Here is a 24,577-nt window from a genome sequence, read left to right on the forward strand (position 1 = left end):
TTCCAAAATAGTATGCCATGTGTTTTTTTCTGCTGTTCTGGCACCCTAGGGGCTTTTTAAATGTGACATGTCCCCCAAAAACCATTTCAGAAAAATTCACTCTCCAAAATCCCACTGTCTCTCCTTCCCTTCTGAGCCCTCAAGTGCATCCGCTGAACCCGTGACATACACATATGAGGTTATGGGTTACACATTTTAGGAAGATTTCTCTCCTTTTACCCCTTGTAAAAATTCAAAAACTGGGCCTACAAGAACATGCCAGTGTAAAAAAAATGAAGATTTTGAATTTTCTCCTTCAATTTGCTGCTATTCCTGTGAAACAAGTAAAGGGTTAACAAACCTTTTGAATGTCATTTTGAATACTTTGAGGGGTGCAGTTTTTATAATGGGGTCATTTATTGGGTATTTCTAATAAGAAGGCCCTTCAAATCCACTTCAAAACTGAACTGGTCTTTGAAAAATTTCGATTTGGAACATTTTGTGAAAAATTGGAAAATTGCTGCTATACTTTGAAGCCCTCTGATGTCTTCCAAAAGTAAAAACATGTCAACTTTATGATGCAGGCATAAAGTAGACATATTGTATATGTGAATCAATATATCATTTATTTGGAATATCCATTTTCCTTATAAGCAGAGAGCTGCAATTTCATCAAATTTTTGAATCTTTCACCAAGAAATGATGCAAGTATCAACAAAATTTTACCACTAACATAAATAACAATATGTCACAAAAAACATTCTCGGAATCAGAATGAAAGGTAAAGGCATCCCAGAGTTATTAATGCTTAAAATGACAGTGGTCAGATGTGCAAAAAATGGCCGGGTCCTACAGTGAAAATTGGCTTAAGGGGTTAAAGGGCCTACACTTTCATATTTTGCTATGACACAACTATGAAGATATGTGTTTTTAGTAAACCACTACTATGCAGGAAAAGTGTACTAACAGGGCAAATGCGTGTGTCTGGAAGGCGTTTATTGCTTTTCTGCTATGACACAACTAGGATGACATAATGGGTGTTTCATTGAACAGGGAAAATACATGTACAGTGTCTTTATCAGGCTGATGCGTTTTACTTGCACAGGCTCTTTAGTTTGCTACTATGTGGGTGAAGGCGCTATGCTGCGTTAAGGGTGCTTTGCGTGAATATTGCTAGCAGACAGGTCTGCTGCAGAACAGCTTTGCTTTGTTTAGTATTTGTTTTGGTCTTTTTTTTTCTATTAGCCTTGACAAAGGTTTGCTGGACTTTGTAGTCAGCAATTAGGCTTGTGTAGTAATGCACAGGAGGACTCCCTATGGTGAGCCCACACACAGAAGCTGGGAAGGATCACTTTTTTTTTGCTGTGGATAATTGTAGAGCCCCTATAGAATTTGTGCATTGCAAATGTTAGTGTTAGGATCAGGCTTCTGGCTGAAAATCAGGATTGTGGCTTAAGGATTGTGCCTTCTGTTTATACACAGGGGAATGGCGTCCGCCAATAACCCCTCAGGTGCCGGGATCAATACAGATCCCGGCATCTGCGGCAGTGCGCGATTTGAATGAATGATTGGATCGCCCGCAGCGCTGCTGCGGGGATCCGATCATTCAGAACGCCGCACGGAGGTCCCCTCACCTTCCTCCTTCCAGTTCCCGTCGTCTCCTGCTCTGGTCTGAGATCGAGCAGACCAGAACAGAAGATGACCGATAACACTGATCTGTTCTATGTCCTATACATAGAACAGATCAGTATTAGCAATCATGGTATTGCTATGAATAGTCCCCTATGGGGACTATTAAAGTGTAAAAAAAAATGTAAAAGTAAAAGTAAAAAAAAAGTGAAAAATCCACTCCCCCAATAAAAAAGTTAAACGTCCGTTTTTTCCTATTTTACCCCCAAAAGCGTAAAAAATTAATTTTATAGACATATTTGGTATCGCCGCGTGCGTAAATTTCCGATTAAAATAAAATGTTAATGATCCTGTACGGTGAACGGCGTGAACAAAAAAAAAAAGGCAAAAATTGCTACTTTCTTAATACATTTTATTAAAAAAAAAATTATAAAAAATGTATTAAAAGTTTTTTATATGCAAATGTGGTATAAAAAAAAAGTACAGATCATGGCGCAAAAAAATGAGCCCTCATACCGCCGCTTATACCGAAAAATAAAATCATTTTAATCGTATTGACCCTCAGAATAAAGAACACATGTCATTTTTACCATAAATTGTACGGCGTGAAAACGAAACCTTCCAAATTAGCAAAATTGCGTTTTTCTTTTTAATTTCCCCACAAAAATTGTGTTTTTTGGTTGCGCCATACATTTTATGATATAATGAGTTATGTCGCGTAAAACTGGTCGCGCAAAAAACAAGCCCCCATACTAGTCTGTGGATGAAAATATAATAGAGTTATGATTTTTAGAAGGCACGGAGGAAAAAATTAAAACGTAAAAATTAAATGAGTCCTTAAAGGAGTACTCTAGTGCAGAGTATTCCCTCTCCGTTCTGCCCGGGCTGCAAAATAAATGAAAATGAACCATCACTCACCTCCCTGGGTTACCGCAGAGCGCCACTACAGCTGATCGGTCCTCCGGTCCATCCTCTTCATACTTCCGGGTGTAACGAAGCGTCACATGGCGCTCAACCTATAGCCGGCCGCCGCGATGTTCAGCCTCGGCCGGCGATAGGCTGAGTGCCATGTGACGCTTCGTTACACCCGGAAGTATGAAGGAGATGCACCGGAGGACCGAACAGCTGTAGTGGCGCTCCACGGGAACCCAGGGAGGTGAGTGATGGTTCATTTTCATTTATTTTGCAGCCCGGGCAGGACAGAGCAGGAATACTCTGCACTAGAGTACTCCTTTAAGCCCAAAATGGGCTGAGTCCTTAAGGGGTTAAGGACCAATACAAGTAAATTCAGGTAGAAAACAGACATGGCGCACATCTACAATATTGCACAATGATCTAATTGCTTCTCAGCATAATATCAAAAACTAACAGGTTGTTAGTATACATTTTTGATCAAAAAGTACAAGCCCACTCGCCACGTCAAGGCCACCCATTCAGAGTGGGTCCCCAACGTCCCTAGCATAAAATGGCGCAGCGCTGGGCGGCGACCACCACCGCCGCAACACCAGCGTCCACGGGGGGGAACGACTCACTGGCAGAGCGGCCCCAATGCCACTCAAACCAGTCTATGGGCCGCACCCGCCCGCAGACACAGCGCCACGGCAGCGACGGACGCCGCCCAGCACCACACCAGTGTGAACAAGGTGTAATGGCTCACTTGCCATGCTCTCCCAGTCAGACTGGGAGGCTACTAGGAATTAAATGACCCTTATGTAGCTAATTACTACTTATATAGGGTTGGGCTGAGGGGGTGGGGAAGAGTGCAGCACATATTCAAAAAAAAAAAAAGGGGGGGGAAGATAGAAATCACAGTGTGAATTCAGGTAGAAAACAGACATGGCGCACATCTACAATCTTGCACAATGATCTAATTGCTTCTCAGCATAATATCAAAAACTAACAGGTTGTTAGTATACATTTTTGATCAAAAAGTACAAGCCCACTCGCCACGTCAAGGCCACCCATTCAGAGTGGGTCCCCAACGTCCCTAGCATAAAATGGCGCAGCGCTGGGTGGCGACCACCACCGCCGCAACACCAGCGTCCACGGGGGGGAACGACCCACTGGCAGAGCGGCCCCAATGCCACTCAAACCAGTCTATGGGCCGCACCCGCCCGCAGACACAGCGCCACGGCAGCGACGGACGCCGCCCAGCACCACACCAGTGTGAACAAGGTGTAATGGCTCACTTGCTAATGTAGCTAATTACTACCTATATAGGGTTGGGCTGAGGGGGTGGGGAAGAGTGCAGTACATGTTCAAAAAAGAAAAAAAAAATTTTGATCAAAAATGTATACTTACAACCTGTTAGTTTTTGATATTATGCTGAGAAGCAATCAGATCATTATACAAGATTGTAGATGTGCGCCATGTCTGTTTTCTACCTGAATTCACACTGTGATTTCTATCTTCCCCTTTTTTTTTTTTTTGAACATGTGCAGCACTCTTCCCCACCCCCTCAGCCCAACCCTATATAGGTAGTAATTAGCTACATAAGGGCCATTTAATTCCTAGTAGCCTCCCAGTCTGACTGGGAGAGCATGGCAAGTGAGCCATTGCACCTTGTTCACACTGGTGTGGTGCAGGGCGGCGTCCGTTGCTGCCGTGGCGCTGTGTCTGCAGGGGAGGGTGCGGCCCATAGACTGGTTTGAGTGGCATTGGGGCCGCTCTGCCAGTGGGTCGTTCCCCCCCGTGGACGCTGGTGTCGCGGCGGTGGTGGTCGCCGCCCAGTGCTGCGCCATTTTATGCTAGGGATGTTAGGGACCCACTCTGAATAGGTGGCCTTGACGTGGCGAGTGGGCTTGTACTTTTTGATCAAAAATGTATACTAACAACCTGTTAGTTTTTGATATTATGCTGAGAAGCAATCAGATCATTATACAAGATTGTAGATGTGCGCCATGTCTGTTTTCTACCTGAATTCACACTGTGATTTCTATCTTCCCCCTTTTTTTTTGTTTGAACATGTGCAGCACTCTTCCTCACCCCCTCAGCCCAACCCTATATAGGTAGTAATTAGCTACATAAGGGCCATTTCATTCCTAGTAGCCTCCCAGTCTGACTGGGAGAGCATGGTAAGTGAGCCATTGCACCTTGTTCACACTGGTGTGGTGCAGGGCGGCGTCCGTTGCTGCCGTGGCGCTGTGTCTGCGGGGAGGGTGCGGCCCATAGACTGGTTTGAGTGGCATTGGGGCCGCTCTGCCAGTGGGTCGTTCCCCCCCGTGGACGCTGGTGTCGCGGCGGTGGTGGTCGCCGCCCAGTGCTGCGCCATTTTATGCTAGGGACGTTAGGGACCCACTCTGAATAGGTGGCCTTGACGTGGCGAGTGGGCTTGTACTTTTTGATCAAAAATGTATACTAACAACCTGTTAGTTTTTGATATTATGCTGAGAAGCAATCAGATCATTATACAAGATTGTAGATGTGCGCCATGTCTGTTTTCCACCTGAATTCACCAATACAAGTAAACCTATATGCCCCTGAAAGACTGGGCCTGTTTTTTCAAATCAGGGATGTGTGATTTTATTAGAGCATAACTCTGGTAACTTTTTGCCAATCACGATAATTCTGACATTGTTTTTTTTGTCACAAGTTGTCCATCATGTACATAGTAAAAGTAAGCTGATATAATTTGTAGTTTTTTTTTACAAGGGAAAAAAATCAAGAAATTTAAAAATATACATTTTTTTTGCTATTTTAACACTAATAGGTTGCATATATTTATACTTTCTGACCAAATAGTTTATGAAACTTATACTTTCAGATGTCTACTTTATTTTGAAAGCATTTCCTTTGTTTTTAATTAACATTTTAAATAAATTAGAAGCCTAACAATATAACTTGAAATTTTGAACATCTTTAACATTTGAAAAGTACATCTTTTTTATGTGCCATGCAAGGTCTGCAGAAATTTGAAGGTGGCAGAACATAGGAACCCCCCCCCCCAATTACCCCATTTTGTAAACTAGACCCCTCAAGGTATTCGCTTTGGGGTACAGTGAGTATTTTAACACCATAGTTTTTTGACAGGAATTATTGCAATGTCAGTGTAAGAAATTCGAAATTAGCTTCTTTTCCCAAATGCATCATTTGTGGGACATATTTTTTGTACATCGCTTCTGATATTGAAAGAAATGCACCCTATATTTTATTGAGCTTCTCGACCCATGTTTGGAAATACCTCCGCTTAGGCCATATTTGGTTCCTTGGCCGCGTAGTAGGACCAGAAGAGAGGAGCGCCATTTGGCTTTCAGGGCATCATTTTATGCCGAATCGATTATAGGCCGCTCTTCATGCCTGCAAAGGGTTTTAGCTGCCAGCCCAGAACCATACAGAACCCCCAAAAGGGACCCCATTTTGGAAACTACACCCCCAAAAGTATTCACCTAGACCAAAAGTGAGTACTTTGATTCCTTTTTGTGTGGCTGGAATGGTTTCAAAGTCAGTGGAAAAATGTAAATTTTCTTTTTCTTTTCACAAATGCATTATTTGTGGGACATATTTTTTGTACATTGCATCTGAAAAGTAGGAAATGCGCCCCATATTTTATTACGCTGTTCGTCCCGTGTTCGGTAATACCCCCGCTTAGGCCATATTTGGTTGCATGGCCACATGGTGGGACCCAAAATGAGAGGAGCAACATTTGGCTTTCAGGATATCATTATGCAAATTATAGGCCGCACTTTCTAGCTGTCAGAACAATAATGCACCCCCAGAAGTGACCCCATTTTCGAAACAATGCCCCCTAAAGTATTCACCTAGGGCAAAAGTGAGTATGTTGAGCCCTTATTGTGTGGCTAGAATTATTTCAAAGTCAGTGGAAAAAATTGCAATTAGCTTTTTCCCCCCCAAATTCTTTATTTGTGAGACATCATTTTGGTAAGTTTCTTTTGAAATGGAGGAAATGCACCCCTTTATTTTATTATGCTGTTCGTCCCAGGCTGGGCAGTACCTTTACTTAGGCCATATCTGGTTGCCTGACCACCTGGTAGGACCAAGAAGGAGAGGAGCCCCCTTTGGCTTTCAGGGCATCATTATATGAATTATAGACCCCACCCCATGCCTGCACAGGATCGGAGCTGTCAGAACAATACCGCACCCCTACAAGTGCATTGGCTGGACCAGGGACTACTCTGATCGGTCCTTGCTCGGCTAGCAATATTGTGCAGCTGTCTGTGACAGGTAAAGTTCCTGATGGATATATCCGTCATGTTGTAGGAATAAGCACCCACTCATGGCGAATATATATGTCACTGGGCTTGTTGATTGATAAATTGATCCCTGTTTAAAAATTAATAAAACATTTTTTATAAAAAAGATAAATTAGATAAAAAATTTTCCTTCACTACTGAATCTTTTTTATTTTAGTTTTTTAATGGTACCCTATCAAATTTTACTAAAAAAGGAACCTCCATCTCCAATAACCATAAAAACGAATAACGAAATCGTCCGAAAACTAAAATAAAACTTACGACATGTATAACGAATAGATCCGAAACAACGAATTCATCCGAAAGCCGAACAGTTTCCGAATATAACCCGAAAAAAATATATACGAATGCATCCGAAAACAGAATAAAATGATTTACTGTATCCCGAAGGTTTAACAGAATCGAAAAAATTTTAATCCGAAAAAAACCCAAAACAAAACAAAATTTTTGGTTGTGCACATGTCTAATACCTCTAACATACTGCTGAAACACAGTATGAACGGGATGCTGTGTAGGGTCACATAGAGCGCATCCGCAGCATATTTCACACCGCGGATGCCCCAGGCATTCACAAGGGCGAGATCATTGCTGCTGAATCCGCTCATGACTGCCGGCGGGAAATCCGCTGCTATGAGTGGACACACAAAGCTACCCAGCCGCAGCAGGGAGCTCATTATTGTGACTGCTGGCGGGCATCCGCAGTATGTAATATGCTGCGGATGTGCGCTGCGTGATCCTACACATTATGCATTTTTATTTTTCATTATATTTATTTAATAAATGTACTTTTTATTTAATTTTTTTACACTTTTTTTTAGATATTTTTTTAAATTTTTTTACACTTTTTTTTTACACTTTTATTTATTTTATATTATTTTTTTTACACTTTTTTTTTAATGCTTTGGAATACTTAGTATTCCAAAGCATTGCAGTTATATGACACGTCCTGACAGGCAATGACCTTGTAAAGACCCCTGGCTGCCCAGGTAAAAAGCAGCACCCTGCAATCGTTGCGGGGTGCTACAGGAGAGAGACAGAGGGAGCCCCCTCCCTCTGTCAAAACTCCTTACATCTTGCAGTCATAAGGGTTAAACTGCCGGGACCGAAGTTTACTTCGGTCCCGGCAGTGCAGCAGGCCCCCGCCCGCCGGGGATCACACATAGCACTCCGCAATCACGCTGCGGGGTGCTGCAGGGAAGACAAAGGGAGCTCCCTTCCTTCTGACCATGGCTGTAAGGGTTAAACTGCAGACCCAAGGTTTACTTCGTTCCTGGCGGTGCGGCAGGGTCCCGGCTGTGTGTTACAGCCGGGTCCCTGCCGCGATCTCATGGGTACACTGGGCAGCACCCATGAGAACCATGGACATGTATACTCATCCTGGTGCGGGAACATGCATCCTGCCTGGACGTGTATATACGTCCATGGTCGTTAACATGTTAAAATTCCGGCAAGCACTGTCACCCCAAAGTTTGGAGGGAGACCAGTTTCACCGGACACGCCTGGTTCATCTCTAATCTTTAAGTTGACAAATAAGTAACGCGTACAAATTTCATCAAACTTAATACAGCCATTTGGAAGTTATGCTAAAACATACATTTATACACGCAGACACATACACACAAACACACACACACTTTGGGGAGATTTATCAAAACCTGTCTAGATGAAAAGTTGTTGAGTTGCCCATAGCAATCAATCAGATTGCTTCTTTAATTTTTCAGAGGCCTTTTCAAAAATGAAAGAAGTGATCTGATTGGTTGCTATGAGCAACTCAGCAACTTTTCCTCTGGACAGGTTTGATAGATCTCCCTCTTTGAGTATAACCCCTTGACGACAATGGACGTACATTGCTGGCTCCCGCTGAATGAAGCATAATCAGGAGCAGAGCGCGCTTCATACCTGGTGGGTCCCGGTTGCTATCAAGAACCAGAACCAGTGACAAACGCCGATCGTGCTGATAATCAGCATTAACCCTTTAGACATAGTGATCAATGTTGATTGCAATATTTAAAACGAAATAAAACTAATCATGGCTAGCTCAGAGGGCTTATTGGGACCACTGCAACAAAACTGCAGCATATCCTTGCTCGGTGCTCTTATGCTCCAGTTAGCCATGCATGTAATAGTTCCCTATGAGGATTAAAAAAAGGAAAAATAATAAATGTGAATTAACCCCTGTAACGCCGATGCTCCGGGTCCCCGTTCCTCCCCGGAGCGCTCGCGGCGTCCTTCTGCCTGCAGCGCCCCGGGCAGTCCTGCTGTCCGGGAGCGCTGCTCTAATGTCCCTGGCGGGGATGCGATTCGTGTGGCGGGATGTGCCCGCCCACGGGTCGCATCCCGATCCACTCACCGGCCCCGTCCTGCTTCAGCTCTGTCCAGGCGCACGCGGCCCCGCTCTCTAGGGCGCGCGCGCCGGCTCTATGAAATTTAAAGGGCCAGTGCACCACTAATTGATGCCTGGCCCAATCAATGTAATTCCACCAAACACTATTTAATACCACTTCCCCTCCCTGTCCTGGAGGGGAGCCGGTGCCCGATGCCTGCTGAAATCGTTCAGCAGGCTTAGCGGCATATCGCCCAGCGGGGTCATGATGACAATTCAGCCCAGCGATCTGCGGCGGATTCTGGGTCAATCGGGTCTCCAGTGACCCGGTGACCCGGAATTACAGGCTGTTCGGGGCCATCTCTGATGGCCCCAAACAGCCATAGCCAGCAGGGCACCTGCTGCGGGTGTCACTCCCGCAACCCTATCCGCCCCTCTTCTGGAGGACGTGATCGGGTGCGGGAAGAGGACCCCGGCAGCTGGGGACCCCGATCCCCGGCGTCAATGTTGGGATCGGGGCCCCAAGAGCGGCGGCGGCGAGGGACTGACCTGCAGCGGTGGCGTGGATCAGCAGTTGGAGATGAGTGACAGCCTCCTGCTGTTGCTTAGCAACAGCTCCCAGCATGCAAAAAGGGCATGCCCCCTCCCCCTCCCCAATGTGAACGTACAGGGTACACTCACATGGGCGGAGGTTTACAGTAAGTATCCGACTGCAAGTTTGAGCTGCGGCAAATTTTCTGCCGCAGCTGAAACTGCCAGCGAGAAACTACTGTGAACCCCCGCACGTGTGTGTACCCTAAAAACACTACACTACACTAACACAAAATAAAATAAAAAGTAAAAAACATTACATATACACATACCCCTATACAGCGATAAACCCCAATATACCCCAATAAAAATGAAAAACGTCTGGTATGCCACTGTTTCCAAAACGGAGCCTCCAGCTGTTGCAAAACAACTACTCCCAGTATTACCAGACAGCCACTGACTGTCCAGGCATGCTGAGAGTTTTACAACAGCTTGAGGCACCCTGTTTGGGAATCACTGGCGTACAATACCCCTATGTCCACCCCTATGCAAGTCCCTCATTTAGGCCTCAAATGCGCATGGCGCTCTCACTTTGGAGCCCTGTTGTATTTCAAGGCAACAGTTTAGGGTCACATATGGGGTATCGCCGTACTCGGGAGAAATTGTGTATTTTCTGCTTTTACCCTTTTCAAAAAATGTAAACATTTTTTTTACATATGCAAAAGTCGTGAAACACCTGTGGGGTATAAAGGTTCACTTAACCCCTTGTTACGTTCCCCGAGGGGTCTAGTTTCCAAAATAGTATGCAATGTGTTTTTTTTTCCTGCTGTTCTGGCACCATAGGGGCTTCCTAAATGTGGCATGCCCCCAGAGCAAAATTTGCTTTCAAAAAGCCAAATGTGACTCCTTCTCTTCAGAGACCTGTAGTGCGCCAGCAGAGCACTTTTCTGATTCGGGAGGAATTGGGTTTCAAATTTTTGGGGCCGAACACTTTACATAGACATATGAGGTATGTCCTTACTCGAGAATTGGGTTTCAAATACAAGCAAAAATTTTCTCCTTTTTACTCCTTGCAAAAATTCAAAAATTTGGTCTGCAAGAACATGCGAGTGTAAAAAATGAAGATTGTGAATTTTCTCCTTCACTTTGCTGCTATTCCTGTGAAACACCTAATGGGTTAAAACACTGACTGAATGTCATTTTGAATACTTTAGGGTGTGCAGTTTTTATAATGGGGTCATTTGTGGGATATTTCTAATATGAAGACCCTTCAAATCCACTTCAAAACTGAACTGGTCACTGAAAAATAGTGAGTTTGAAAATTTTGTGAAAAATGTGAAAATTGCTGCTGAACTTTGAAGCCCTCTGGTGTCTTCCTAAAGTAAAAACTCATACATTTTATGATGCAAACATAAAGTAGACATATTGTGTATGTGAACAAATTTTTTTTTTATTTTGAATATCCATTTTCCTTACAAGCAGAGAGCTTCAAAGTTAGAAAAATGCTAAATTTTACATTTTTTCATCAAATGTGGGGATTTTTCACCAAGAAAGGATGCAAGTTACCACAAAAATTTACCACTATGTTAAAGTAGAATATGTCACGAAAAAACAATCTCGGAATCAGAATGATAACTAAAAGCATCCCAGAGTTATTAATGTTTAAAATGACAGTGGTCCGAATTGCAAAAAATGGCCGAGTCCTTAAGGTGAAAAAGGGCTAAGTCCTTAAGGGGTTAAACCGTTTGGTCAATGGTGTACATGTAAAAAAAACAAAGTCCAGAATTGCATATTTTTGGTCACTTCATATATCATTAAAAAAAATAATAATAATAAGCAATCAAAAAGACCCACCACAACAAGAATGATATTAATAAATACTATATATCACAATGCAAAAAATTAGCCCTCAGATAGCCCTGTATACAAAAAAAAGTTATAAGGGTCAGAAGAGGACAGTTTTAAGCATATTCATCTTCATACACAATTCATAATTTTCTAAAACTAATAAAATAAAACAAAATCAATACAAATCCCTATCATTTTAATCATATGGAACTAAAAAAATGTAGGTGACATGTCATTTTTACTTAAAAATGCACTGCGTAGAAATGGAAGCCCCCAAAAGAACCACTGTCAAAATGCTGTGAGGCATTTAAACAGATTTTAGAAACACCAGTCCTATATATGAACAATTATTTTATTGTCGCATTCCAAATATACAAGCAGACAGCAAACCTAGAGTCACTGAGGTGGGTCTTGAGCATTCCCAAATTACCGCCAGATCTAAACATATGCACTCTGCTGATCAATTTTTCCCTAAGAAGTAAAGAAAGATGCTGATCAGTCAAGAAGGAGTGTGAATAGGTAGAATTAGTCCTATAGTATGATATCTACAAACAGCATGGCACAGTAAAGAGAATTATATTATATATTTAAAAATAGCTTTCTACTAAATATGAATCGGCCATTTATAGGACTGGCGTGGACTGAAATACCATTTAAGCACCCAACAGCAGCATAGCAGTAGTTTAAACATAAAAATGCCTGAGACAGGTTCCCTTTAAACTGAACACAGCAAAATGAACCACATAGTCACATTCATGCTCCACCTACTAGTATGCATAGCTTATTCACCTACATACGCATGACAGCATATACCATTCCTTCACACCATCTCTGCACCGTCACATACTCTATCCAGCAAAGAGTTACTCCCACCAAGAATTTCTGAAAGGAGAGGGGAAAAAGGATGTGACCTTTAATTATGCAATTCATTAGGTAAAGTAATATGTTGCTATTCTGTTACTTATATTACAAGCTATAGTAAGAAGGGAAGCAAAACAGCATTTTCCATAAATAACAAACTGATATGCTGAAACTCCTCTGCAGAATCATTTTGACAGAAGGCTCTTGCCAAATATATGCATATAGATTCATCCTAGCTTACCATGCTATTTTATGCACTTAAATTCACGATATAATACATTTAAAAAGCCTCTAGGGGGAAGTTTTTATAGACTTGGGTCTGAAAGGAATCTTGGAATTGCCGTATTTTTTGCCGTATAAGACGCACTTTTTCTTTGGGGGGGAAAAGTTGGTGCGTCTTATACGGCGAATACCTGCTGCCATCAACGGCCGGGACCCGCGGCTAATACAGGACATCACCGATGGCGGTGATGCCCTGTATTAACCCTTCAGACGCGGTGATCAAAGCTGACCGCCGCGTCTGAAGTGAAAATAACACTAACCCGGCTGCTCAGTCGGGCTGTTCGGGACCGCCACGGGGAAATCGCGGCATCCCGAACAGCTTACACGACACCGGGAGGGGCCTTACCTGCCTCCTCGGTGTCTGCTCCGTGCCGGGATCCCCTGAATGGCCGGCGCTCTCCTTCGACGTCATCACGTCGTCGTGCATGCCGTGCCATCATCCAAAAGGAGCGGCGTGCGTAGCGACATGATGACGGTGACGGAGAGCATGGATCCCGGGGACACCACGGGGATGCGGTGACAGCGAGGGAGCGACATCCAGGGCAGCGGTGACGGGTCCGGAGCGGCGGGGACACGTGAGTATTACCTCCTATACCAGTGGTCTTCAACCTGCGGACCTCCAGATGTTGCAAAACTACAACTCCCAGCATGCTCGGACAGCTGTTGGCTGTCCGGGCATGCTGGGAGTTGTAGTTTTGCAACATCTGGAGGTCGGCAGGTTGAAGATCACTGTTGGGTTCAGAATCTTTTTTTTCTTATTTTGAACCTTTAAAATTGATCGTCTTATATGCCGGTGCGTCCTATGGGGCGAAAAATACGGTAGTTGGAACAGTTGTCAATCCATAGACAAGAGCCTAGTCGAGTTCATCCTAAAACCCTACTGTTTTAATATTGGGAGCATTTTGTGTACACGTTTTCGTGGTTTTATTTTACATAATGAAACAACTTTTATTTTCAACCTCATTTTATGAAGACCCTAATGTATTACATAATTGATTTATCTCCAATGTGATGTAACCTATTACTCTAATGGTTTTGTTAAAAGCTATACCTTCTCCTCTCTCACCAAACTACTGTACAAATCAGGGGTATTGCTAGGATCTAAAAACAAAGTAACACAGTTTGTAAGGTTAAAAAAAGATGAGTCCATCAAGGTTAACATAACACCCTACCTTTTTGATCCAGAGGAAGACAAAAACCCAGTGGCATTGCAAGGGTTGGTGTCACCCAGTGCGGTAGAAAATGGTGTCACCCTCCCCCTCACAGAAAATTATTTTCAGTATTTTAATCAAATATACTGTTCCAATTGTCACATAAGGGTAAAGTGCTAAGAAAGCATTTTTTACCATGTTAATGACAGCTCCCAGTATGATCTAAGCCATGGATAGGGTATGCTGGAAGTTGTAGTTTCACTTATCATTAATGTAGAACTTACAAGTGACTACATGAACTGATGACAAGTGACTCACAATTATTGATGTCTTCTCTGTTGTCTTTTCTTATCTAATTCAGCTGGTACACACCGCAGTGACTTCTTTAAGCAAAAATTTCTCTCTGCAGAACATAAGGTCCAGATGGATTCTGATCCTTTATATGAAAACAATAATTAAGATAATACGGCTACACACTGTGCCCCTGAATATAATACTGCCACACACTGCGCCCCTAAATATAATACTGCCACACATTGTGCCCTCAACTTAGCAGAAGAGCAGAGCTCAAAGAGAGAGAAACAAGCTCCACCCAGGGCTTATATGGGGGAGACTAGCAGGGAGCCCATAGGTCACTCTGGGGATCACCTGGTCACTTGTACCTCCTGGGTAACAATCACATGAGATATCTGATGGTATAACTCTTAAAGCAACATTACATTTTATAACACTTTACATGGTAAAACATATTTACAATGGGGAAACAAGAGCAGGGGGCCTTGGGGACACTGAAGGAGGCTGCCTGACAGGACAACAGGAGCATGGGGTAACACCTCCTGTACTGGGCCACCACACTTTGGATAGGCGATACGTTTTTGAGCATGAGACTTATCCTTTAAATATAATACTGCCACACACTGTGCCCCTAAATATAATACTGCCACACACTGTGCCCCTGAATATAATACTGCCACACACTGCGCCCCTAAATATAATACTTCCACACACTGTGCCCCTAAATATAATACTGCCACACATTGTGCCCTTAAAGGACAAGTCTCATGCTCAAAAATGTATCCCATATTTGAAGGATAGGGGACAAGTTATAGATTGCATGGGGTCCGACCGCTGGGGCCCCCCGCAATCTCGTGTTTGGAGCCCCCGTGCGCTAGCACAGGAGCATGTCACGACCCACGTCCCCTCCATATAGTTCTATGGGAGAGCCAAAGATTGCCAAACGGTGCTCCCATAGAACTATTTGGAGGGGGCATGGTGGTCTCCTCTTCTGGAGTCGTGACGCGCTCCTGTGCTAGCGCACGGGGTCCCCAAACAGGAGATTGTGGGGGGCCCCAGCGCTCGGACCCCACGCAATCTAAAACTAATTCCTTATCCTTTTGTGATGGCAGGGTGCGTGGTGCAGGACAGATGTTGTTACCCTAGGGGCAGATGGCATTAACATCTGGTATTTGTGACGCCAGGGCGTGGTTCAGCCTATAACCCCGGACAACAGTAGCTTTACTGAGGGTAGACAGTTGGTAAAGTCTATACAGTTCAGCAAGGGCCCAAGGAGGTGACCAGTGATGCAGAGACCTTAAGGGCTTGCTGGGACTTGTAGTAGGACTGGACAATTGAATGCAGACCACACTGACTTGACAGATGACAAGGACTTACTTGACTTTACTCGTAAAGATGTGACTTTAGCTTACTTGAATTAATGGTGGCTGCAGGACTGGACTTTGAGGCCTCCAACACTGGACACACACACTAGGCACGACTGCACTGGACCTCAGCTTAACAGAAGAGCAGAGCTCGGAGAGAGAGAAACGAGCTCCACCCAGGGCTTATATGGGGGAGACTAGCAGCAGGGAGCCCATAGGTCACTCTGGGGATCACCTGGTCACTTGTACCTCCTGGGTAACAATCACATGACATATCTGATGGTATAACTCTTAAAGCAACATTACATTTTATAACACTTTACATGGTAAAACATATTTACAATGGGGAAACAAGTGCAGGGGGCCTTGGGGACACTGAAGGAGGCTGCCTGACAGGACAACAGGAGCACGGGGTAGCATCTCCCATACTAGGCCACCATACTTTGGATAGGCAATAAGTTTTTGAGCATGAGACTTATCCTTTAAATATAATACTGCCACACACTGTGCCCCTAAATATAATACTGCCACACACTGTGCCCTTGAATATAATACTGCCACACACTGTGCCCCTAAATATAATACTGCCACATACTATGCCTCTGAATATAATACTACCACACACTGTAACCTCTGAATATAATACTGCCACATACTGTAACCTCTGAATATGATACTGCCACGCACTGTGGCCCTGAATATAATACTGCCACACACTGTCCCCTCTGAATAAAACACTGCCACACACTGTATATATATATGTGGTAGCCCTTGGGGGGGTGTTGGTAGTGAGGTATTGTTTCGGTAAATGAGGGGTTAATGTTAACCCTATAGTTCGTGATGCCAGGCTGAGGGCTAGTATGCTGAGGTAATTCTCCGGCCTATCGCCGCCCTTCCCAGTAACGATAGGTGCATGTAATAAAATGACTGAAGATCCACAAAGTAGTTGAACTTTAACTTGAAGAACTTTACTTAGATGCTTGCGGTACATCCAATGAACAAGAACAGTCTCAGGCAAACAGTCTCTATATATCTCAATGACTGACAATTGTTGTAGACCATGAATGAAATTAAAGTCTCTGAATTTAGGGTAATTATTGCAGATCCGTCCGGATTTAGGGGATAGATAAGGTCCGGTGATCCTGCAGAGTGCTTAGGGATTGATACACTCGCAATCCTGAATATATCAGCCTTTGCCGCAAGGCTCGGGGCTAACTCACTGCGATAGACAGCTGCGCAGATCTCCTGCTCGTTTGACAGCCCGGGAACAAGAGAGAGAACAATGGCCACCGCTCCTTTATATGGACAGGGGCGGGGTGAATCTGATTGGTCCGAACATTCGTCATTCACTGTTACACAGTGTGATGGGTAGTATATGTCACAGGGACCTCCAAAGGTCCTTAAGCACAAATACCATAGAGTTCACTTGACCACGTGACCCGCAGGTCCTGCTACGCTATAGACAGGTAATTAACTATTTATAGACATTGATATCATATTTACATGCTTCCTAAGTAAACTATTAGCGCAATAACTATCTGGATGAGAGGTGACCAGGGGTGAACTAGACAATGGGGACCCCGATGTCCTAGGGACTCTGGCTAAGGGGACCCACACATGCAAGTACCGGATAGGATACGGTACCGGGACACCACAAACCCCCTTAGTTAAGATAAGTCGACCTCGACACCTGTCCCATAAGACAGAGGGACTAGGACTAGGACAGGATGATCTATAACTTTGCTATACATTCTAAGCAAACATTAAACACATTTACACTCTCTGATACTCTTACTAGTATCTGGACTAGACAATAGAAATCTATCTAGACATTGGTGCTATCTAGACACAAAGCTATCTATCCTTTAGTTTCTAGCTTCTTAGATATTTTCCTTAAGCTTGCTATACATTCTAAGCTTACTAGACAATTAGGCAGCTATCTGACATATAGTTGATAGCTCCTAAGACATTTTAGTAGCTCCCTACACATTCTTGGAGGCTAAACGGAACATTAATATAACTCTCTATACATGAGACTATCTAGACATTAGTTCAGCTCTATATACCTTTAGCGTCAAGCTGACTAGACAATTTTATTATCTCACACATTTTATTTCTTTGCCAACAATAAGTTACCTGTAAGTACACATAAGGTTATACTGGCTAGCCGGAAGCTAGGTCACAGTAAGGATGGCTGCTAGGGTCTATCGGCTACATGCTACTTACCCCTAGAGCACTTTCAAAACAACCTAACTAGGTTATTCTTAGAATTACGTGTTTAATTCTGTATTAGCAAGAGCACCTACTGGCCAGGCAGAGCATCTCACACACGCAATGAAAGAGAAGAAGTGTACCTAACAGTGGCAGGAATTGGGTATCAATATGCTACAATTCCTGTGTTTTCTTAAGTGAGATATTTATTTTGATGTATGTACTAGAGAAACTTGAGGTAGTAATCTAGGATACTGAAAAGTGATTGGCAGAGCATTGAAGTGGGTTATCAAAGGTACTATGTGTGCAGGTACTAAATGTGAGTCCTGGTACCTATGGGTAGTTTGCCCTGTGTAGTCCTTTGAGACCGCCGCAACACCACCTCCGAGTCATCAAGAGTTCCTTCACTTAAGGATTCTTCAAGAACTTCAGTCCCCGAGGGACCAGCTGGAGGGCTGGAAACAGAAGCAACATCTTCGGTTGAACTGAGGGGTTCTCTTAAGACAGGTGGAGTAGTGACATCAATATCTGGAGCAGTCACTGGAGCAGGACTGATGTTGGGTGTAGTAACCAATGGTGGTTGACAGGGAGCAACAGCTACTGGCAACTGACTGGGTGGTGCAACCAGTGGCGGCTGGCTGGACGGAGCTGGGAACGGTATACCCCAATACAAGGTAGGCTGCTTAGATGGGAACAAAGGAACGTCCATAGTGGGATGAATTCCTTCTCCTGGCACATATTCTCTCATTGGCCTTGGTGGAGGTGGAGTAGAAGTAGCAGGAGGATCAGGAGGAGTAGGAGGAGATGGGCCAACCATATCTTCTTTCAGGCACAATTTTATCCTATTTCGGTGGACCACCTATGGCTCGAACCCGTCTTTTTGTATCTCGTACACGTCCGTTTCAGGATAAGGAACCACAGTAATGGTGTATGGCTCCGTTTCCCACAAAGAGTCCAATTTATGGGTTCTAGGAAATTTTCTGAGCAACACTTTATCTCCAAGCTGCAAGGGTTGAGCCGAAGCATGTCGATTATAATCTTTCTGCTGGCGTTCATGAATTTCACCCATTTTCTTCTCAACAATGTCCTTGGCTTCCTCAATTCTTCGTTGATGCTCTGACACCCAACCTTGAGAAGCCTGAGGAGAATTGTTGAAAGGTGCCTGTAGCACAAAGGTTCAATCCTTTGGCAATTGGCCGTGTCGGCCCATCATCAGGAAAAAGGGCGTATACCCCGTAGAGCAGTGGACAGTGTTGTTGTAAATTTCCAGGAGTTCAGGCAACAGCTGAGGCAGCTCTTCGTGTTTTGAGACAGAGGCAGCTCTGAGCATCTGGATGAACACTTGATTGATCCTCTCGCAGAGCCCATTCCCTTGGGGATGGTAGACCGTTGTCCGGAGCTTCTTGCAATCATGCAACCGGCAAAGTTCCTGGAACAACTGGGCTTCAAAGGCGGTTCCCCGATCCATGACGACCGATTCGGGACACCCCAGAGGTTGGATCCAATGTCGATAGAAGAGCTGAGCAGCAGTCTTGGCGGTAAGATCCTTGACAGGGACCACGACCACCTACTTGGAATAATGATCCACCATAGTTAGAGCATGACAATAGCCAGATCGAGTGGGGGCCAGCTTCACATGATCCAAGGCAACAATTTGATTCGGCCTTTCTGTACAGATGGGATGCAAAGGGGCCACCTCCGGGGGTTCTTTATCACGTTGCACACGGAGCACTCGGCAAACCATTTCTCGATGTCTCCCCGCATCCCAATCCAGTAAAATCTCCTTCTGACAGTGATCTCTGTCTTATGGACCCTGAAGTGTCCGGATTGATCATGATAGGCATTCAGGACCATGGTTGCATCTCTTCTGGGAACCACAATCTGATGTATGCGGTCTCCGGAAACTGGATCAAGGGAATTTCGGTAAACCAGCCCCTTGTGCAGGAACAGGTGATTCCTCTGCCACCACAACCGCTTCAATTCGAAGTCCCCGTGGGCCTTGCACACCCGAGTGGGCACTTTCTTGTGGAGGCAATAGTCTAGGAGGTCCCCGATAACCCGGCTTTCATCCTGAAGTGTCTTCCAGGTGGACAGATCTTCAGGGACTTTGGGAGATTCAGGTCCGTCACCCGCCTGGGCAGTTAGAGCACTCTGGCTCACGAACCTTCGGTAGAAGGGAGGCATTTCCACATCTTCCCACAAATCTTCAGCAGGAGGTGCTTCTCCCGGGGCCATTCGAGAAAGTACATCCGCATTAACATTGTTTTTTCCGCTGCGATACTTAATGTCGAAATCATAGTTGGCCAACCGAGAGGCCCAACGCTGTTCAAGAGCTCCCAACTTAGCAGTGTTCAAATGGGCCAAGGGGTTGTTATCAGTGTAGACCGTGAAGGGAGTAGCAGCCAGATAGTCCTTAAACTTCTCAGTAATGGCTCAGACCAGGGCCAGGAGCTCCAGCTTGAAGGAGCTATAGTTGGCATCATTCTTCTCAGCACCTTGAAGATGCCGGCTGGCATAGGCAATCACCCTCTCTTTGCCATCTTGCACTTGAGATAAGACCGCCCCCAGACCTTCAAAGCTAGCGTCTGTGTATAAACGGAACAGCAGGCTGTAGTCAGGATACACCAAAATGGGGGGTTCCGTGAGGAGGTACTTCAGGGCTCGAAAGGCATCTTCTTGTTCTTCGGCCCACTGTATTGGAAGCCTCCAATTATAATTATCCCGGGCAGTCCCTCTCAGTAATCCGGTCAAGGGTCCAGCAATTTGAGCAAAATGGGGGATGAAGCGCCGGTAAAATCCAGCAAACCCCAGGAAACTTTGGACGTCTCGCACCGTCCTGGGTGTAGGCCACTCTTTCACAGCACTCACTTTGTCTGGATCAGGCTGGACTCCTTGAGCACTGACGACATGTCCTAGATAGTGCACTTGTGGCTTTAGCAAGTGACATTTGGAAGGTTTAACCTTGAGTCCATGTTGGATAAGGACTTGGAAAACTTCTTTCAGGTGATCCAGGTGTTCCTGATATGTCCGAGAATAGATGATGATGTCATCTAAATACAACAGAACACTCTGGAAGTTAAGATGCCCCAAGCATCGCTCCATTAGGCGTTGGAAAGTAGCTGGTGCATTGCACAGTCCAAAGGGCATACTTTTGAACTCGAAGAGACCCATAGGGGTCACAAATGCGGTCTTCTCTCTATCCTCTTCTGCCATTGGCACCTGCCAGTAGCCGCTCGTCAGATCCAGTGTGGAAAAGTAGGCGGCAGACCCCAACGAAGTCAAGGATTCTTCGATGCGAGGGAGAGGATAGGCATCCTTATGAGTTATGTTGTTCAACTTCCGGTAATCCACACAAAAGCGGATAGTTCCATCTTTTTCCTTCACCAGGCCCAAAGGTGCAGCCCAAGGACTCTGGCTTTCCTGGATGACATCGGCCTCTTTCATCTCCACCAGCATTTTCTTTATGGTCTGATACATCCCAGAAACCACAGGGCGATGTCTCTCTTTAATGGGTGGATTGTCAACAGTGAGAATCCGATGTTTGATCATGGTGGTCCTGCCAAAGTCTGTGGAGAACTTGCTGAAAGCGTCTTGATATTTCTTTGCCACTTGGAGGACTCCTTCCACCTGTTCCTTGGGGGTATCTTCGCCTCCTATCTGTAGTTGGCTCCACCAAGGTTCCGCAGGATTCTGGTCAGGTCCTCGTTGAACCACTTGGGAATTCGAGTCCATGTCTCTGATGGTGTAGAGTAGCCACTGGGGTATACTTGGGTAGTTGGACCGCAACTTGAGAGAGGTTAATAAGTCTCACTGGAACCTTCCCATTACGTACGGTTACCAGGCTTTTAGCGGCTCGCTCCAAGGGACAATCTTCCAGTAGAAGGGGTTCCAACAGCGCTTGGAAATCTTGATTTTTCCCCCCCGGGTCGGGCACGGCACCAAATAACTGTCTACGTCTGTGGCTGTAGACTAACGGCTCGGATATCTTGAATCCTTACGCAACAGATTTCTCCTTGATTATTCACGAACTTCTGTTCTGCTTGGAGGATTTTGAGGTGGTGTTGGGCAGCTCGCCGGCCTGGGAGTGACAGGGAGGGAGAGATGCATGCAGTGCACAGACAATATCATCAAAACAGTGCCTCATAATATTCATGCCTAAAATGAAATCAGCTGCCTCCTCATCCCTAACATTGGTGACAATCACACCCTGCCTTCCTAACACATGTTTTCCCACCTGCACCGTGGGCTCCCAGTAACCATGCCTGGGTACTGGTTTCTCGTTCCCTGCAATTAATCTAAACTCCGCTTTCTGAGGGTCACATAACCTTTCTGGGCCCCAGTACTTATAGAAAAACCCCTGCGGAATAGTGGATACCTGAGACTCCGTATCTATCACAGCTTGTAACCGGATACCTTCAATAATCACAGGGCGAGGGTCAGCCTTCTTAGGTGGTGGTGTTGCAGATCTAAAAGGATTTGACCGTACAGCCATTTCTTTAAAGGCCTTGGCTAACTGTTCAATGTCCTGTTTAATGTCTTGTAAGTCAGCTGTCCAAGGGCTAGAAGAAGGTGTTGGCGGGACAGATTGAGAAGGGACAGGCGGCTGGGGTGCGGGCCCCGGAGATTCAGTAGCGGGGACACTAGTCTCTTCTGTCTGACGTCCCGACTCTATTACTTTAACCGCAACTTAAAAGCTGGGAAAGCCATGTCGGGATTTTGCACGGCCAGCATCCTAAGTTGGGCCTTGTCCCATTTGTTCAGCGCCCCTTCTATAAAGCGGTCCATCCGTACTCGATTGCCCTGATCGGGCGTGATGCCGTCCAACTTCTGTACCGCCTCTAATGCGCTCTGCAAAGCCACTGCATATGCTCGGAGAGTCTCAACTGGCTTCTGGTGCCGTTCATAGAGTCGGAGACGTACCTCCGAGGGAGAATGAGATTCAAACACTTGAGAAAGTCCTTCAAAAATCTGTCCCACAGTAGCTTTATCAGCCGCTGGCCAGGTGTGAAGTTCTTCCAAGGCGGGTCCCTGGAGCTGTCTCAGAAGTAGCTGTACCTGTTGATGAGGGGGAAGTGCATAAAATCCAAAGAGGCTGTAGAATTTTTCTTTAAAGTCTGTTAATGTAAAAGGGTCACAATTGTAGGTGGGAAGCACAGGATTCCCCAAGAAGACAGGTGCAGCAACAGGGGCTCCAATAGGGAGAGACTGAAGGTGGACTTGCTGGGTCCTGCTCCACCTGTGCTGAAGGTCTTGCTATAATCACAGGCAGAGAACATCCTTTTGAGGTCGAAAGTGTTGGTGAAGGTGGCAACACCCTTCTGGCTTGGGGTGGAGACCCCATTGGTGGGGCCACTGGAGCATCGCCCCTTTGCTGTTTATATGGGGACTGTGGGGCTGCAGGTTCTGACATCTCTGTATTTGGTATGCTGGCCCTTTAAATAGATCTTGAATTCCTAGGTCCCAAAGAAATACGCAGGTGTTCTCTAATCTGGAACTTGAGAGCGTAAATTTAAAATTTGAGAGCTGTGACCTGGCACTCAAGAGCCTTTAATTGAAATTTGAGTGCGTTGATCGGTAGCTGAAGCGACTCTATGTAAGACTTCAATTCGGCAGTCTGATGTCTCAGAGTCCCGTACTGTTCCGGCTCCTCACAGCTTCCAGCCCGTTGTCACACTCTGCGCCTTTTCAGGCGCTGAACTGTCTCTCTTTGTTGGTTTCTGGCACTAGACTCCAACAAAATGGCCGCCGAGGCACCGAGAGCTTCGGTGGGCGGGGTCTCTGGATCACGTGCGCAGGGATGTCCCGCGCTAACTTGTAGCTCTGCTGTACTGCTGTGCCCCCCTTACTTTACATGCGCACTTCCTCCACACAGCACCGTGTGCAAAACCCCTTACTCCGGAGTATAAGTCACAGTACATAAATAAAGTTCTTTTTCTGAGTACACTTTCACTAATGGCGACTGTAGTAGGCACACACCCGTATCCTGTTCGTGCAACGCCAAAAAGGCTTTGTGGTAGCCCTTGGGGGGGTGTTGGTAGTGAGGTATTGTTTCGGTAAATGAGGGGTTAATGTTAACCCTATAGTTCGTGACGCCAGGCTGAGGGCTAGTATGCTGAGGTAATTCTTCGGCCTATCGCCGCCCTTCCCAGTAACGATAGGTGCATGTAATAATATGACTGAAGATCCACAAAGTAGTTGAACTTTAATTTGAAGAACTTTACTTAGATGCTTGCGGTACATCCAATGAACAATAACAGTCTCAGGCAAACAGTCTCTATATATCTCAATGACTGACAATTGTTGCGGACCTTGAATGAAATTAAAGTCTCTGAATTTAGGGTAATTATTGCAGATCCGTCTGGATTTAGGGGATAGATAAGGTCCGGTGATCCTGCAGAGTGCTTAGGGATTGATACACTCGCAATCCTGAATATATCAGCCGTTGCCGCAAGGCTTGGGCCTAACTCACTGCGATAGACAGCTGCGCAGATCCTGCTCGTTTGACAGCCCGGGAACAAGAGAGAGAACAATGGCCGCCGCTCCCTTATATGGGCAGGGGCGGGGTGAATCTGATTGGTCCGAACATCCGTCATTCACTGTTACACAGTGTGATGGGTAGCATACGTCACAGGGACCTCCAAAGGTCCTTAAGCACAAATACCATAGAGTTCACCTGACCACGTGACCCGCAGGTCCTGCTACGCTATAGACAGGTAATTAACTATATATAGACATTAATATCATATTTACATGATTCCTAAGTAAACTATTAGCGCAATAACTATCTGGATGAGAGGTGACCAGGGGTGAACTAGACAATGGGGACCCCGACGTCCTAGGGACTCTGGCTAAGGGGACTCACACACGCAGGTACCGGATAGGATACGGTAGCGG

General features: G+C 45.3%; 1 protein-coding gene across 3 annotated transcripts in view; it reads left to right on the forward strand.

Annotated features, from left to right (window-relative positions):
• LOC130282696 (uncharacterized) overlaps positions 1–24,577 on the forward strand; it is a 69,213-nt gene that overhangs the window by 16,318 nt on the left and 28,318 nt on the right. Inside the window, exon 1 of one of the 3 annotated variants that reach the window (XM_056531213.1) lies at positions 12,344–12,453. The exons of the other annotated variants lie outside the window; for them this stretch is intronic. The gene's annotated coding sequence lies outside the window, so the exon portion shown is untranslated. Of the gene's footprint in view, positions 1–12,343; positions 12,454–24,577 lie in introns of those variants that run through there. 3 annotated transcript variants of the gene reach the window in all.

Source organism: Hyla sarda, chromosome 7 (genome assembly GCF_029499605.1).
Source record: "Hyla sarda isolate aHylSar1 chromosome 7, aHylSar1.hap1, whole genome shotgun sequence".
Lineage (NCBI taxonomy): Eukaryota > Metazoa > Chordata > Amphibia > Anura > Hylidae > Hyla > Hyla sarda.